General features: G+C 43.1%; 1 long non-coding RNA gene across 1 annotated transcript; it reads right to left on the bottom strand.

Annotated features, from left to right (window-relative positions):
* Window positions 1-11,212: 11,212 nt before the first annotated feature.
* On the bottom strand, window positions 11,213-13,736 carry LOC121928129. Its single transcript, XR_006103444.1, has 3 exons — window positions 13,600-13,736; window positions 12,247-12,392; window positions 11,213-11,509 (listed from the first exon to the last, which is right to left on the bottom strand). It is a non-coding gene; the product is annotated as an uncharacterized LOC121928129 (long non-coding RNA).
* Window positions 13,737-16,633: the final 2,897 nt, after the last annotated feature.

Here is a 16,633-nt window from a genome sequence, read left to right as displayed (position 1 = left end):
TGTTCCTTAGCCCCTAGGTCATCCCAATGCCTGGTGGGTGCCAGGTTGTGGTTAATCAGACCAAGTGGGGTTATTTGATTTCGCAGACCTGACCTCATGTTTTGTGCCACAACCCTACCAATGGTTTGTAATAAAGTTGTGGCCTTTCCTCAGCACGGTCTCCTGTGATTATTTGGCAGCAGCATCTGAGGCAAAAGCGGTTGCCCGACTCGGCGGCTGACCGCTTTGCCGCTAGACGCAGCGAACGACTACAACGCCCAGAGTGCTCTGGGGTTGCCTAGTCCCTATTGGTGGCGGGGTGAAGGGGAGGCCCTTCCGCCCCGCGACGCTCTGGGAGCTGGGCTCGGTGACCGGGCGTTCGGTCCTCCAGGGCAGATGATTGGTTCAGCTGTCCTGGAGGAGGAGTCTCCTGGTCAGTGGTACTGAGGGCGGGGCTTAGGCCTTTATAGGCCATGCTGCCAGCCCCGGCCCTCAGTCGGCGCTTGGCTCCGGATGGTTAGGAGCCAGCAGGAAGGGAGGAGGAGCTGAGCCTTCTCCCACCCCCCACCGCTTGGGTTGTGTTTTTGTCAAACTTTGGGGCGGCAGCATAGGCCAGGATCTGCACTGTGGTACTAGGGCTACGGAGCTTGTTTGGGAGTCAGTCGGGACACCGGAGCAATAGGGCAGGCATATGCAATTGCGGGGGCCATAAGCGAAGAGGCGCCTCCCGGTGATAGGGAGCTTAGCGAATATGTGAACGCACATGGCAGAGATGCGTTCATACGGTGTGCCTAGCCCCTAGGTCATCCCAATACCTGGTGGTGCCAGGTGTTGTGGTAAAATCATACAAACGTGGGGTTGTTTGATTTTGCCGGACCTCATGTTTTGTGCCAACCCTACCAATGGTTTGCTTAATAAAGTTGTGGCCTTTCCTCCAGCACGGTCTCCTGTGGTTATTCGGCAGCAGCATCTGAGGCAAAGCTGTTACTGTCCTGATCCATTTCACCTTTCTTTTCCAATGCAGTAAAGCCCTCAGTCTTTTTTCTTTGTTACTAAATTAATCCTTATTTCTGATTTTCATGGGTGTTAAATTCCATTTTCAAATACTGTTTCTTGGGATGAAAAAAAGGCATGTAAAAACCCACTCTCATAACTAAACCTATTCTGCTTAGAATTATTTTAAAAATTATTATGTGGATTGCTGTTGTTGCTGTTGTTGTTACTTGGGCTAGTCTATCTGCTACTGACTATTTAACTACTGCTTTTATTGTTGTGCATGATTTTATTTTTGTGATCAGAGTATTTCTGGCTGATTTTTTAAAGATTGTGGCTGAACTGTGGTGACATTAGCACAAGGTCCATCTGCCTCTTGGATCTCAGGTTCCTGGTGCTGTGATGTGAATCAACAAGTTGTGGGCTGATTTTATGAGAGCAATAAACACAACACAGCCTGTTTGTAATGTTGCCTTTATCCAAGGATGGGCACCAATATCAATGACTCTCCTCTAAGTTTTATTCAGGGATGGGCAATTCTGTGGAGGCTGGGCACCAACGTCTCTCATAGAATGGAATAGAATAGAATAGAATAGGGACACAGCACCCTTCTCACCCATCTAGGTTCAACCCCGGACATTTTTGGAGACTGAAAATATTGTGTTTGTGTCTGGATTTTATTCAAGGCTGGACAACTCTGTGAAGATTGGGCACCAACATCTCTCTTAGAAGAGAATATAATAGAAAATAGAAATGAATAGAAATGAATAGAAATGAATAGAATAGAATTTCAGACACAGCACTCTTCTCACCCATCTGGGTTCAACCCTGGGCATTTTTGGAGAGTGAAAATATTGTGTTTGTTTGTTTGTTTGTTTCTCACCATCATTGACAGTGGCACCAATATCAATGACTCTCCTCTAGGTTTTATCCAAGGATGGGCAACTCTGTGGAAGTTGGGCACCAATGTCTCTCTTGACCCCATGAAAACTACACCTTCCATGGTGTCCAGAAATACATTCTTTTGGGACCTGTATCCTGGTCAAAATGGTGATCCAAAGTGATGTCATTTCTGTTTTGGGAGAGGGAAATTCTCTGACATATTGGAGAGGTTTTTTAAAAAAAAAAATCATACTGTTATTTAGAATAGAAAAGGAATGTGGGACACAGCACCCTTCTCACTCATCTGAGTTCAACAGTGGGCATTTTTTGAGACTGAAAATATTGTGTTTGTATGTTTTTTCCCCACCATCAATGATGATGGCACCAATATCAATGGGTTTTATTCAAAACTTTAAAGACACTTCATAAGGTGCTGAATTGATAGTTTTGATAGTTAGGCGCGTTACACACGGCCATAAGGGACGTCCTTAGGACGTCCCATTTTGAAAAAGGGGCGTCTCTTCCAAATGCCCCTTACCCTATTACGGACAGTCTGTAACAAATGGTGGCGGCCGTTCCACACGGCCGCCACCATTTTGACGTAGCGGATGCTCTGCATCCGCACTTCGTGGCCCGGAAGTGATGCCGCGAGTGCACGCTTTGGCACTTGCGGCGTCTCTTCTGGGTTGCCAGAAGGAGCACGATTTTCACACTCCTTCTTTGCAGTGCGGAGGAGTTAAGCGGTTTGGCTGCTGCGACTCCTCCGCGCTGCAACCGGCAGCGGCCCGAGACCTCCCCTTTTGGGCGGTCTGTAATGGGCCTTAGATAGCTTCCTTAAAGCATGAACTAAAAGCTGACCAGAGCTATCAGATGCCATTGATTTTTGAAGCCTGAATCAATTGCAAATTTTCTTGAAGGATCCAGTATTACTTTGGATCACTTCAGAAGGAAGCCTGCTTCACCATAGGAAGAACCAGAAATTATCCAATTTGACTTGGATTTCAGGTTTCATCTGAAACCTTACTAATAAGGTTTAAGTGTTATCCTCAAGGCACAAAGGTCTCTCTTTTGGTTTTGTGCTGCAAGCCAAAGTGTTGTGACCTTCTGTTTGACAAAAAAAAAAAAAAAAAAAGGGGGGGGGAGACTTCCTTGACTATTTGTAAAAGAAATATCACAACAAAGGTGTATGTGTATTGAGGGGAAAGAAAATTATTGTCAATTATTTCTTTTTTCTAAATCTAAATTTCAATTCCTGGCTGCAAATGCCATTTTAATACTTACACAAAATATAAAATTTTCAAAGGATAATTGAGCCATGTGTTTATTTTTAGGATAAATATTGAGAAAAGCTATGTTCAATACCAATGTCTATACCATTTAAACAATGAAAGCTTCGGGTAAGTAACAACATTTGGACAGCAAGTCAATATGACTATGAAAGGCCTCCAATAATGAGCCAAGTCAGACCAATATACTGTTTGAGTATTTGGCCTCCTTACTGACAAAGGTTGCTTTCAATCACACTGTATCTATTACCATATCAATCATCACTCTAAACGAACACACCATCATCACTGATGAAGGCGTCACTTAAACCAGAGAAACCAAAGGGTTTATAGAGCAAATAAGAAAATGTAGGCTGATCAAATAATGAAAACGAGTTATTTTCCTTAACTGCTCTGTGCTCAGCTAAATCTCCCCTCCTCCAATTGGAATTTACCCATGTTTCTTGATAGGGATTATGAAATGCAATGAAACTGGTACTGCATTCCTAATTATTAAAGATAATGCAATCCGATACTTTGTTTGCTACACAAATTAAGATATGGAATTGAACTGATGGAAATGATTTACGTGCAGGATTAAAATATTGGCAGCTTTATAGAGTGAAATGTCACTATACTGCTGTACCTTCAAGTTTTACATTTCCTCCTTTGAATCCCTGTCAGCCTTCATGAACACTAGAGACTTTAATCAATGCTTGCAGTAGCTATAACATAACACTGAATATTTTACCTGTGTGATAATCAAGCTGCTGTTTAGCTGGAGCTGTAAGGAGAAATAACATCCATATATATATTCCAATTGGCATGTTTACAATATCAATAGCATGTCAGATTTTTTAAAAAGTCTTTCACATATCAACAGATCCTATATGTTGGAAAACAAAACCTGTATTTCACAACATCTGAAATCTACCCTCTGGAAATATGCTGTGCTAAGAAAGACTTGGGAAGTCATAAAATTAAAGTAGTCTTAGACATTAATTGCACATGTAAAGTATTTTTAAATTATATGAGACAAAAATACTTGTAAGGCATTTTTTAAAAAAATCTTTATAGCCTCATATGGCTGGGATCCATCTAGCAATGTTTAGATAATGCAAAATTGAAGGAAGGGTAAGTATAAAGGAGCATAGCCATGTTGTCACTCTAATTAGAACTCCACCATTATTTAAATAGTGGCAAACCTTTGGCAGTTTTTTAATTTAAAAAACAACAACGGGGGAGTCCTCCTGGCAAACACTGAAAAAAGGAGACTCTCTCATTACAAGAAACCCAAAGCTGCTACCAAAAATTGTCAACCCCACATAATGCTCTTCCACTCAATCTTTGTAACTTCTAGTAAAACTTACTCTGCATTACATATCCAAGGGTAGCTGTGATGGCCATACAGCAAAGTACAATAACACCCAAATCTACAAAACATCTATACCTTTATTGGACCAACCAAAATGCACAAAATACATGATACAAGCTTTCAAAACTCCGCTGGCTTCTTCACCAGGCAAAGGTGTTAAAAATCATACAAGAGTAAGAGAAGATTGGGGAAATTGTGATATTGGAGTCACAGGCCTACATTTTCTCAAGATGTTGTTGTTCTCAGCTAAGCTGGTACAGAGGGATATGCATGCAGGCAGAAGCCATTACTCTTTTTTGGTCATGTGGATTCTGGGATAATCATAAAGTTCAGAAAGTAAAATTTAAACTCCATTAGCAACAAAAACAAAAGAACCCCTTCTTACTCCTTATTCTGCATTGTATTACATCTTCATGATTGATAATCCCCATCCAGTTCCATACTTTTCTAGGTAAGTGGTAGTAGTACATAACTAAACAGGTGGAATGTTGGGCTAGAAGACAAGTATCACAAGGCTCAAGCACACATTGTTATGTCTTTTTTGAGAGCAGGGAGGCTAACAGCTTTTGCCTTATTTTTCCACCTCTACTGTGTAGGCAGGATTTCTGCTTGACTCCCTAGGAATTGATACCATGACGGTACCTAAAAATTATCCCCATAATTTTTAAGGTCTCTATGGAGCCAGCAAAGAAGGTTATCCAATGATCTGGAATGCACTATCCTCAGTAAGCAGATGATACAATATCTATTTATCTCTTTATCTGATCAGAGTGAGACGAGACTGTAGACGTTTTAAGGTAGTACATGTCTTAACAACATGGAGAAATTATACTTTGGTAATTTCCAGAAAGCAAATGTCCCTCCCCACACCCCCATTCCCCAATGCTAAGCCTTAGTGTGGGAGATAGCTCCAGAAGAAGAAGAATCAACTAAGACAGTCTCTCTTTATTCCACCATTGTGAACAGAGCTACACTTAAGGTAGTAGAGGTTAAAGTATTAATCAGCAAGATTCAATATTTTTTCATTAAAACATTAATGTAAAAAAACAACACCCTGTTTTTAAAAAAGCTGGCTGCAACCTAATGCTCATAAGTATACTTGGGCGGGGTACAGACCGCCGCTTTGCGGCGGTCTGCTGCCGCCGCCAGTAGGTCCGCGGGGGAGCCGGAGCCTTCAGACGGCCTGACTCCCGCGCGGACCGAAAAAAGAAGCTCCAAAATGGAGCTTCTTTTTTCGTCGCGTTTGCGACGTAGCGAGGCGCCAGGGGCGCGCTCGCTACGTCAGCAGCGGCGCGACGCGTACGGACGCTAAGCATCCGATACGCAAAGATGGCGCCGGCCATGTAGAAGGGACGGAGTCCGTACTAGGCCATGGGGCGTCTAAAAGAGACGCCCCTTTTTTAAAATGGGACGTCCTCCGGACGTCCCAAATGGCGGTGCAGAAAGCACCTTCATTTTTTGTTGGATTTATACCACTTAAAACATGGACTTAAGTAAGGTATATTCCATTCTTTATCACAAAATTTGGGTCATTTGGATTAAATAGTGTCTCCCTTCTTTAACGCAAGCATTGTTTTTATTTTTAATATTAACACTAAAAGCATGGATGTTATTTGTCATCTTTTTCTTGTATCCAATGTTTAGCATATTATAGTTGCAACAACCATGCATGCAATCATTTTCCTATGTTGAGATTTTTTTTTAACAAAAATAGATAATGAAAGCTATATGAACAAAACTCTAAATTTCAAATACCATCAAAATCAGAAAGCCTTCCCAGTGTTATTTTCCTTTCAAAGTAGAATGAACGTGCTAACATGGGGTTTACATTTCCAACTGGCTGAATTATAGTTGCTATTTATTTTATTTAACTTTTTGTGGTAATATACCATTGTACTATTCATTTGTAATGATTTGCTCTTACATTTGTACATAAAGAAATTGGTGACCTTCTTTCCAGACGTATTGCAAAGTTTCAAAGAATATTGAAATATCTAGTACTTAAATCTTGAGACTATCTGATCATATCCTATAACCTGCTTTGCAGTTTAATATTAACAATATTTCATATACTTCTGGAATCCTGTCATGTTTGCTAATAAATCTTTCCTTTCAAAATATATTTATATATTTTTTCATAGCCTTTTAAGGATTAAAATGGCATGACTTCCCTTTGTAACTCTCAGGCTTATGAGCTTCATAGGCATGTCTGGTGAAGGCACACAAGAGGGGCTTCCTGGTGGTTTTATTGCCACAAGAGACTAGACTGGCCCCCACTCTCTGTCATTAGTAAAATAACTTTTTATTTGGGCATGCTTTGGGCTTTTAAAGAGCTCCTGTAGTACAGTGGTTTGAGTGTTGGACTAGGTCTCTAGGAGACCAGGGTTCAAATCCCCGCTCAGCAGTGGAAATCCATTGGGTGAGCTTGGGCAAGTCACAATTTCTCATTCTAAGAGGAAGGCAGTGGCAAGCCTCCTATGAATAAATAAACCCTAGGATAGATTCAACATGAGTCAGAGTTGACTTGAAAGCACAGAACAATAACCACACAAGTAATAGTGCATATGCATGAATGCATGTAATGGTCTCTTAACTGATTGTTGCAGAAGGGTTTGTAAAATGGTGGGTGCTGTACTTTTAACCTCATTATTGTGTTTTAGAATCATACAGTCATACAATCATAGAGTTGGAAGAGACCACAAGGGCTATCCAGTCTAACCCCCTGCCATGCACTGTGAATGCTTTAAACCTAGATTTTTAAAAATTAGGTTGTTTACTCTTTGTGTGTGTGTGTGTTTTAAAATTATTATTGGTCTTCATCTTATTTTGTTTTGAGCCACCTTGGGACATATATTTATATATAATAGTTATATCTTGTATATAAAATTCATCTATCCAGAAATACATTTATATTGAATCTAGGTTCGTTGGCTGCTGAGCCTGGTTGTAGCTGTAAAAGACTAAAATTGAACTAGGTATATCCAGGATTTGCAAGTAATTTGATAGTGCCATGAACAGGGCTTCCTCAGAGTGACTCCAAGTTTATGGAATTCACTCTCCATGGAACTTTATGTGATATCTTTCTCCTCCTCCTCCTCCTCCTCCTCTAATGTGGATCTGTATGTTTCAGTTTAAACTGTCCGTTTCAAGAAAACTCAGAAATCAGATGGATGGATGGACAGACGGACAGGCAGGCAGGCAGGCAGGCAGATGTTTTTAATACCCTTATTCAGAATTCAAAATTCCAAAATACTCCAAAATTGTCCAAATGGGTGGCTGACATAGAGAAAGCTTTGCTTTCGGATTGTTCAATATACACAAACTTTGGTTTTTATGCAAAATTATTTTGAAAATTATGTATAAAATTACCTTAAGGCTATAGGCATAAGGTCTATACAAACAATAACAATAACAACAACAATAACAATAACAATTTCATGTTTAGACTTTGATCCTCTCTCCAAGATATAATAATAATAATAATAATAATAATAATAATAATAATCCCGCTCCTTCCCACGATCAGGGCGGCTTACAGCATAGGTTAAAAACAGTAGTGCCATAAACAATATAAAAAAGATACAGATACAGCAAAGCAAACCATACAATCAACAAAAACAATCAATAAAAATAGCAGGTTAAAAGCCCCTTAGCCCAACCTCTTGGCCACGGAAGAGGAGGGAGGCCCACAGGATTTTAATCGGGGAATGCCTGTTGGAACAGGAAGGTTTTCAAGTCCTTCCTGAATTGGGCCAGGGTGGTAGTCGAGCGGAGCTCGGTGGGCAGCGTGTTCCAAAGGGCTGGGGCAGCCGTGGAAAATGTCCTCCGTGTAGTGGAGGATAATCTAGCCCCAGGCACCTTCAGTAATTGCTGCCCAGACGTTCTGAGGGTGCGAGGCAGAATGTACGGGGACAGGCGGTCCTTTAGGTATCCTGGGCCCAAGCCATTTAGGGCTTTATAGGTAATCACCAACACCTTATATTGAGCCCGGAAGCGAATGGGCAGCCAATGGAGATCTTTCAAAACCGGTGTTATATGGCTGGTCCTGGAAACGCCAGTGACCAGCCGGGCTGCCATGTTCTGCACCATTTGCAGCTTCCGAGTTTGGTATAAGGGTTGCCCCATGTAGAGTACATTGAAGAAGTCCAGTCTTGAAGTTACCAGAGCATGTACAACAGTTTCTAGGTCCCTCTGGGCCAGGTATGGGCGCAGCTGGCGAATAAGCCGAAGCTGATGACAGGTGCTCTTGACCGTCGCATTCACCTGAGCAGTCAGGTGAAGCGACGAGTCAAGAAGCACCCCCAGACTGCGCACGGAGTCCTTCACAGGGAGCGTGACCCCGTTCAGGACAGGTGGAACCACTGCCATTCCTGGACCAGGGGAACCTATCACTAGTACTTCCGTTTTCTCTGGATTCAACTTGAGTCGGTTTTCCCTCATCCAGCCCATTACTGACTCTAGACAGGCCACGAGAGGAGAGATGCCATCCCCAGTCACTGCATCAGTCGGAGACATAGAGAAAATGATTTGGGTGTCATCAGCGTACTGATAACCCCGCGCCCCATGTCTCCGGATGATCTCTCCCAGCGGTTTCATATAAATGTTAAAAAGCATGGGAGACAGAATGGCTCCTTGAGGGACCCCAGTTTTAAGGGCCCGCTCATCGGAGCACACATCTCCCAGCTGCACCATCTGGGACCTCCCAGAGAGGTAGGACCGGAACCACTGGAGCACAGTGCCCCCGATTCCCACCTCGGCCAGGCGTCCCAGAAGGATACCATGGTCTATGGTATCGAAAGCCGCTGAGATGTCCAAGAGCACCAGCAGGGACACGCTTCACCTGTCGATGCTCAGACGGAGATCATCGACCAAGGCGACCATGGCCGTCTCAACCCCGTAACCCGCCCGGAAACCAGTTTGAAATGGGTCCAGATAATCCGTTTCATCCAAGACCGCCTGAAGCTGGATTGCAACCGCCCTCTCGATCACCTTTCCCAAAAATGGTAGCAGTGAAACAGGCCGATAATTATTATGTCCCAGGGGGTCGAGGGAGGGCTTTTTTAGGATAGGTTTTACAATGGCCAATTTCAATTGTGATGGAAATAGCCCATCCCTCAGAGATGTATTAACTATCCGGCGTAACAATGATGTTACCACCGGTCCCCCCTGGGCCGCTAACCACGAGGGACAGGGATCAAGAGAGCAGGTTGTCTTCCGAACACTTCCGAGGATCTTGTCCACATCCTCGGTACTCACCGACTCAAACAGATCCAGTTTAATAAAGTCCACGGAGGCTCTGGACACTTCTACTCTAGGTTCTGCTAAAATGTCGGCATTCAGACCTTCGCTTATGCGAGAGGTTTTATCCGCAAAAAAGTCGTTAAACAGGTCACAGCAGGCCTTAGTAGGTTCAAGGATCTGGTTCAGGGCGGGAGGGAGCTGAGTTAGCTCCCTAACCACCCTGAACAACTCTGCCGGACGCGACTCTGCGGACGCAATACGAGCACCATAGAACGAGTTCTTTGTTGCTCGTATTGCCTCTCCGTAGTCCTTTAATAGTTGGTCTAGGAGAGCCTTGTCGTCTAAGCAAAGGTGTTTCCGCCAACGGTACTCTAGCCGTCGCAGTGCCCGCTTCCTTGCCCGGAGATCTTCCGTATACCAGGGCTTACACTTGGAAGCGGGCCTGAGAGGGCGCTTGGGAGCAATGCTGTGTATAGCCCTAGAGAGACCGGTATTCCAAATACCGGTAAGGGCATCAACAGAATCGCTGTCATTTCCAGCCGTGAGCCCCTCTAAGGCTTCTTGGAACCTCTCAGGTTCCATCAGCCTTCGAGGGTGGACCATCCTAACAGGTCCACCACCCCCGGGGGAGATCTGGGTAGAGACCTTGATTTTCGCCTCTACCAGGAAGTGATCCGTCCATGGCAAGGGGGAAACATTAACTATTTCCACCCACGGATTTTCCGCATCCGAACAGAAGACCAAATCGAGAGTATTACCCACACAATGCGTAGGACCCTGTATCAGCTGGGACAGGCCCATGGCCGCCATGGTATCCATGAATTCCCGAGCCGCACCGGATGGAACATGGCTGGCCGTGAGGGAGATGTTGAAGTCACCCAGGACAAGAACCCTGGGCGTCTCCAACATCAGCTCAGCGACCAGCTGTGTCAGCTCGTTAAGGGAGTCCGCTAATGCATGGGGTGGCCGATACACTAACAGAATCCCTAGACTGTCCCTAGCCTTTAGGGTCAGGTAAATACACTCGATATAGGAGGTCTGTCGGATGTGGTTCCTGGTGAGGGACACGGTGTTCCTATGTATCAAGGCCACACCCCCCCCGCCCACCTAACCTGCGCTGGTCCTTCACCGAGAACCCGGCAGGCAGGGCCTGAGCCCACACAGCGTCCCCTTCAGGCCCAAGCCAGGTCTCGGTAATGCAAGCCAGGTCACACTTACTGTCCTCCAACACATCGTGGAGGATGTGGGTCTTGTTGTTAATAGACCTGGCGTTGCACAGGAGCAGCGACAGGGTTTGTGGCACGGTTGGAGTGACCCTCAGGTCCTTTAGGTTGGGAGGGGGGACAGGAAGGCGAGATAGATATGATGCATCGATCACGCCTTCCCCTGGAACGCAAGTCCCTTCTCCCACCACCATACCTCCCCCTGCCCCACACTACCTCAATTGGAGCTCCGCCTGCAATGATGTTATCCCCGGCCCAGGCATCCCCTGCATCCCTATCCTCCCCCCACCCTTCTATGGCTACTGAAAGAGCAGAGGTTAGCCACCACAGGCATCCTCTGCTCTCAGACTAGTCCAAAGCCTCCCTAGCCCAATAAGACCTGCGCAGTTGCGCAGTTGCGCAACGGTGCCCCTTCAGTCCGTGGGCGGCACTCCCGGGGCGGTGCGCTGCTGTGCACCTCCGACACCCCCGGGAGGAGGCCGCCCGGCAGAAAGCGTGACGCTGGCGGTGGTAAGGTCCGGCGGGGAGGACCTTATATCCCGCCTCTTCCGCTTTGAGGATTGAGGCGGGTAACAGCAGAGTTAATACAGTATACAACAATAAAAACAACAAGCCCCACAAGACCCCGGCCCAACCCTCCCTCCCAACTATAAAATTAAACAGTAAAACATGGTTAAAAAGTACATAACAATACATCAAAATTAAAAACAAACAAACTGCAAATAAGAAAAATAATAAAAGGAGGGGGATTCAAGTGGTTCTGGACATTATCAATCGGGGAAGGCCTGCCAGAAAAGAAAGGATTTTGTCGCCTTTTTAAAAGCCTCAAGTGAGGATAATTGGCGAATCTCTTCTGGTAGGTCATTCCAAGTTTTTGGAGTGATGACAGAGAAGGACCTCCGGGAGGTCACCTCCAGTCTGGTCTTTCTAGATTGTAAGACATTTTTCCTGGAGGATCGGAGTGTATGGGAAGGATTGCATGGGAGGAGGCATTCCTTCAAGTAGATTGAGGGACTATTTACATATCTCTTTATGTAAATGCAAATACTGTATTCCTAAATCTGAAGAAGAAGAGGGGAAAAAAAAAAAAGAAATCTCAAACACCTCTGGTCTCAAGTACTTCAGATAACGGAGACTCAACCTGTACACAGATAGACAGATAAATGTAGGAATGGTACAATCTGTCAGTTTCATTGTTCACAGATATTCTATCTACCCCATATATCAATATTTTTAAAAAATTTTGGTAAATTCTTTCAAAATGAACTGAAATGATATTTGCACTCACCAAATTTGGATGTTGCTGTCCTGTACCTCTCTGCCATTTAGGTATTCATGATGAAAATCTTCTCAGCAGTAAAGATGGCAATCTTAATTCTTCATTGATACAGTGAAATGCATAATGGAATACTGGTCTGACTGTTTGATTAGGATCTTGAAAAAACAGAGTTCAAGTCTCTGATCAGCCATAAGAACCACTAGGTTACCTTGGGAAGTCACACTCTCTGAGCCTAAGAGGGAGGCAATGGTAATCCTCAAGATAAATATTACTAAGAAAACTCTATGATAGGGTTTCTGTAAGTCTAACTTGAAGGCACACAACAAAAGCAACAAAAACAAACACAAATAGGATTCAAATACAAATAAGGCTCAATAGGAAATCAAAAACTTCTAAGAGTTAAGCATCTCAATGAACAAATCTATCAGATTCACTCATTCCCGTATTCAGTTAAATAAACTTTCCATCCTGAATATGATTAAATTTGCCCCTTAAATGGAAACAAAATGGTCACCCATACACAGCCACATTTCCATATCACTTCATTGGGACAATCTGGTTTACTTACTCATGGCTGGTAGGTTATCTCCTCCTTGGGAGAAGAAGGTTATTTGAATGTGAACTATATGGAGAAAAAAATGTTATACCCCCTACCCTGCATTCTCTTGTCCATTGGCCCCAACACACAATTCCCATCTGTCTGGATTCTTTTAGAAGATGACAATGGCCCAGTACAGACTGATATTTTGCGGCGTCCTTGTTGTGAACTAGGGCTAGATAAGGCAGCGCATTTACATGCCCAGCAGCCCTAGTTCGCGAGGAGGCCACCATCATTGCTCGCCCCCATCTACACGGGCGGCGCCATGATGGCACGAGTGTGGCGGAGCGCCCAAACTGCACTGGTCGGAAGTGACACAATCAGGTCATGCGAGTGCGCCAATTGTGCCCCTTTCAGGAAGTTGCTTTCAGCAATTTCTTTTTGCTCCCAAGAGGGAGCGCATCATTTCCGTGCCTTTTGATTGCTGTGGCAATGATGTAGGGCAAAAACAGGCAGCATGCAGCCACTCATTTGTGGAGTCACAATGATACCTTCTCCACTTACGTTTTTGGTCTGAGCAATATTCAGCAGCAATGGGGGAACCTGAAAGGAGACTGGAGGCCCCTTTTAATACAGGTGTAAGGGTCTCTGCAGAGAGACTATAGAGGCCATTTTAATAGTGACTTGCGCTATATAAGCCCTGTGGGGCTTGGTGGTCTCTCTGCAGAAGCTTATACTGTAAGCCCTATTAAAAATGGTATTCAAGATGGATTGGTGATGTATGAGGAAAGGGAGTAAGGTCTACTCCATCTGTGGTCACTCACCTCGTGTAAACACTAATGCTTTGAAGGGTGGGCATTCTTTTTCAAATTCTGGATCACACGGAGAGCCTTCACATATAGTTGGGGGGTCCACTTTTTCAAACAGCTCCACATCATGTGAGTATAGCAGCAATGAAAGGGAGAAGGCTATACCTGTTCTTTTCCCTAATACATTCAGTTAACTTTGTTCTGATTGCCTGAATGGGGCTTATGTAAATACTGAAACAGTGCAAACATACTACTGGTGTCCATTTCAAAATGCTGGTAGACTCTGAACTGCAGCCAGTTAATTATTACCTTGGTAATCTACCATTCTACCTAAATGAGCAGGACATACAGAGTCTGGACAGATATTCAGTCATGATATTTTATCAACATAGTAACCTACTGTGGCTGAGACTGAAGTAATCTGTGAACTTCATAGCTAGGCAATGTTTTAAGCACAGGTGTTCTGGGCTTTAAAATTCCACTGTTTCCTCTAAATCAGCCTTTCCCAACCTCAGGATGGATAAGGCTACATCTATCATCACTGGCCAGCATGACTAACAGATGTGTATTTGAACACATATGGAAAGCAACAAATTAGGGAACCCTAGATTATTTCATTCTTTTTATTGAATCTGACATAAAAAGACAATTTATAGACTTAATAAAATGATTAGATGTTGAATTTAAAAAATACATGGTAAATAGTCAAGGGTGACTATGCATGCTTAAGGTAGAGCTGTGATGTGCCTAAATTAGTGGATTCTCTGTTAATGAATAGATAATGTGACTGTTATTTTCTATTTATTTGGATGGTGGCATTTCCCAAACAATAAGGTTGGTCCAAACAAAGAATCAAATCAAATATATAATACAGGCACAAAATGGAATGTGGTATAAGCCATGACCAAGGTATACAGGTTTGTTGAGGGTGGATGGGAGAATAAATGAAGCCTGTTTTTATTTTTATTTTACTTTTACTACATTGGCAACCTACAGATGTAATTTAAAAGATGTGGAGAAGCTATGGTCCAGCCAGGCCCTCCAACCTAGACTGCCATGCTCAGCAGGAAAACCTGATTTCAAAGGAAGTATCCTGAAATATCAAATGCTTAATCCACCTCTGCAAGATAGCAAATTTCAGAGCATTTATTCATGGAAGCAGTTTGCTTTACTGTCTTCAATTCTACATGTGATCACACACACAGTGGTGGCTCTATAATATAAAATTTGCTGGACTTCAAAAGGTTCATTAAGCCAAACTCCATTGCAGATGAAATTTACATTTACTGTACTTTGGGCCATAGCAGGTGCTACTGGTTCAGGCAAACATGAACTGAAAGCTAGTGTGGTCTTCCCCCCCTCCTCTCCTATTTTTTTTACCCCAACTTGATCTTCATTTTTCTCACAGCCAGTATTCATTAGGGCTACAAGAACAAGAGCTTAAAACAGCATCATAGCATGCTGTTTTCTGACTTTTCTAGCAATAAGCAATATAATATTGTGACCATTCCCTTGAACACTTCCCATCCTAGCTACAGCAAATTATATAGATGCACACAGCAGTGACCACCAGCCTCCGAGATATGGTAAGCTTGGTCTTGATTTAAAGAAGCACGAGCTCCCCTTTCTCAATTTTCTACTCTCAGTTCCTATACCAACCTCTATTTGTTTAGACTTCAACTCATCATGGTTCTTTGCCTCTACCATAAACTGACTGTCGGGGGGGGGGGGGGGGGGCAAGCCAAACTTGCCTGCTTGAAGAAATATTTCAATTTTGCTTTCTCCTGCAATTCCATCCATTCCCAAATATGAAATTTTGTTTAGAATGAAGGCAAATTCTTGGAAAACAAACTGAAATGAAATGTTTTCTGTATTTGTTTTACCCTGATTTAATAGGTACAATTATTGCTAGCACTAGGAAGGTTGTTTTGCACTTGGCTGCCATATGCTAGTTAAATGAGGAGCTTTTTTGAAAAAAAATAGATATGATAATTTTAATCTGGGGCCACAAACAAGGTTTTAAAGAAAGATTCAATCTCTGATTTTAGTAATTAAGCACTCGAACCCACTGTCTGAATGAGCCAATCTGTGAGTTTCTGTTTCTTCTATATTTTATTGAAATCTCAAGTTCTTTCCTCTCAAATATGAAGAAATTGTTCAATGTTATTAAATTGTAATTAAAATGCAAACTGAAATGAAATACTTATTCATTCTTAGTTTTCAACTAACATGAAGAATCTGGGCACAGATATAGATTCCGTTTCTGGTGAAGTGAGCTAGGTGATCCAGTTCCTGCAAGAGGAAGCAATGACGGGGGAGGGGGGGGATATGTACTACTAGCAGCACTCATGCAAAAGCAAGTGATAAACATTGTGTGCACGTGTTCACGCGCATGCACACATGCATGCAAAATAATACTGGAAATTCTTTTAGATCTTCCAGCATTAAACCCTCATTTTAATGAGTGTAGTGCGATAATCTACTCTCTGGAACGTTAAATAATGAATTCTCAATAGCGCTATTGAAATGTGATTGCCTTTCACACATTGGCAATAGTGCTAATGAATAGTGATCAGCAAGCCATTGATGGATTTTTTTTATCATCAATGAGTTATCCCACCAACATGACAGTCGTTACAAGAAAGATAGGATGATGTAACAAGGTTTTCTTTATACTGTTTGGAAACCTTTTTTGACAAAACCTCCCAGAATCCCTTGGCCAACATAGTTTGTGGTCATTCTGGCTGTGGGATTCGGGGAACTGTAGTCAAAAAGTATCTTTTTCCAAACTCTGTTGCCATTACACCAGGCTCATAGCCAGAAGCTTTGACTGCAATATAGATTTAGTTTCGCTTCCATGTTCAATCTAATATTAACAACATCAATTCATGGCACAAATAGTGCAAGAGATGCTCAAATGCATTTTGTAGTCTCTTGAGTGTAAACAGACTAACTCTCTATCCTTATTCATTCAACCACCTTGGCATTGCGTTAGACAAGAATGTATTGATTGAAGTAAGCAAAATTTTACAAGGTTAACACCCAGCAC

This window comes from Sceloporus undulatus, chromosome 4 (assembly GCF_019175285.1).
Source record: "Sceloporus undulatus isolate JIND9_A2432 ecotype Alabama chromosome 4, SceUnd_v1.1, whole genome shotgun sequence".
Taxonomy (NCBI): Eukaryota; Metazoa; Chordata; class Lepidosauria; order Squamata; family Phrynosomatidae; genus Sceloporus; species Sceloporus undulatus.
This window is presented reverse-complemented; position numbering and strand designations above follow the sequence as displayed.